Source organism: Pinus tabuliformis, chromosome 3_2 (genome assembly GCF_031772625.1).
Source record: "Pinus tabuliformis cultivar Carrire ecotype Pingquan chromosome 3_2, CPIR1, whole genome shotgun sequence".
In the NCBI taxonomy this organism is placed as follows: domain Eukaryota; kingdom Viridiplantae; phylum Streptophyta; class Pinopsida; order Pinales; family Pinaceae; genus Pinus; species Pinus tabuliformis.
Window position 1 is genome coordinate 763,943,856 of NC_142302.1, and position 2,165 is coordinate 763,946,020.

Genomic DNA, 2,165 nt, shown 5'->3' on the forward strand with positions numbered 1-2,165 from the left:
ACAAGAAGGACTTGAGCAAGATAAAAAAAAATCATTGCCATGAATTCAAGAACTATTCAACAAAGTGTCCACACAAGAAGTCTAACAAGAAGCCTTCAGTAGGAGTAGGAGGTGAAGCACTTGCCTCACAATTTGAATTATACTTCACCCTAATTTCATTCATGGAAAGAACTGTAGTGGGTAGTGTGTGGTATCTAGATTCAGGTGCCTCGTTCCATATGACATGATGTAAATAATTCTTCAATATCCTAGAGAAGAAAAATCTCAAGATGCCCATAGAACTCGGGGATGATGGGTGGTATAGTGCCAAAGGAATTTTTACCATGACCTTTAAGATGTAGTCAGGCTCCCACCTTAATCTGAAAGATGGCATGTGTGTACCTGGGCTAAAGAAGAACTTGATCTTTGTAGCTATATTGTAGGATCGTGGATATGATTTTGTTTTCAGTAAGGGAAAATCCTTTCTGAGACATGTACCTAGTGGGCAGGTGAAACATATTGGAGTTCGTTTGAAGGACCTATACAAACTTGAGGTCGAAGTTTGTGATTCATTGAGTAGAAAGGTAGTAAAGGTGTAGATTTGAGATGCTACAAAACTTTGGCACAAATACATGGGACACTTACACCATGGGGCCTTAAAAATCATGCAGCAGATTACCATCGGTATCCCGAAATGTACCCTTGACCAACATGATCTCTACAAGGGGTGCACATTGGGGAAATATGTCAAATCCACCTTCCAGGGCCGAGATAGCAGAGCTGGAGCAATATTTCCTAGAAAATGTTGGATCTTCGTCATGCAAAAGAAAGATGAAGTTTTCTCAAAAAAAATGAATTCAAAGCATTGGTTGAAAAGGAGACTGGTAAAAAATTGAAATCCCTAAGAAGTGAAAATGGAGGAGAATTTGTTTCTAACACCTTCAAGGACTTTTGTGCCAAAGAGGGGATTAAAAGAGAATTGATAGTACCCCATAACCCACAGCAAAATGGGGTGGTTGAAAGGAAGAACATAAGCATAGTGGAAGAAACAAGAGCCATGTTGCATGATCATGGGTTGTCATTGCATCTATGGGAAGAATCATGCAACACAACAATTTATTTGGAAAATAGGAGCCCTCATAGAATACTTGGCATGATCACAGTCGAAGAAGCTTTCTCTGGGAGAAAGCCAGATGTGTCTCATTTTAGAATTTTTGGAGCTACTATGTATTTTCATGTCTCCAAGGATAGCAATAAGAAATTTGAGCCTACAACTGAGATGGGATTCTTTGAAGGATACACAGTGACACCACATAATTATAGGGTGTATTTTCCCTCACTCAAGGTGGCAGTAGTGAGGAGAGATGTCAAATTTGATGAGGAGAAGGCTATGAGATGCTCTCTAGAGTGAAAGCTAAGTATCCCAATGGAGGAGGAGCTTATAACTCCAAAGGAGAAGCCTCATGCAGAGCTTCATGAGGTTGTGGAGAAGCCACATGCAGAGGATAAGACACGAGGCCGAGTTGAGGCACCCACTCAAACAGAATCTTCCAGAGAGGGGAGGAAGAGAACTATAGAAGTTGATAGATTGGTATAGGGTGCATGGGAGCATGTGGGAGCTCCTACATCTCAGAGTAGTCAGATGAGGTCACCGAACAAGTACACTAGGTATATTGACAGAACTCATTGAGATAAATCCTTATTTATTTGAGGAAGTAGCTTCTCAACCAATGTGTGTTGATGCCATGGTGGAGGAGTATGACTCCTTCATGAGTAACAATGTATGGGAGGTGGTGATAAGACCAAAGAACAAGTCAGTGGTTGGTTCCAGGTGGATCTACAAAGTGAAGCATGCAGTTGATGGGATCATCGAGAAGTACAAGGCAAATTTTGTGGCCAAAGGCTTCTCTCGGGTAGAGGGAGTGGACTATGAGGAAACATTTTCCCCAGTGGAAAGATATTCCTTGATCAAAACCATTCTAACCTTGGTTGCATAGATGGGGTGGAATATCCACCAAATGGATGTGAAGACTTCCTTTCTCAATGGTGTTGTTGAGGAAGAAATTTAGATAAAGTAGCTAAAGGGATTTGAGACATATGACAGGGAGACATGTGTGTAGACTTAGAATAGCCCTATATGGTCTAAAACAGACACCTCGAGCATGGTACACTCAGATCGACTCATA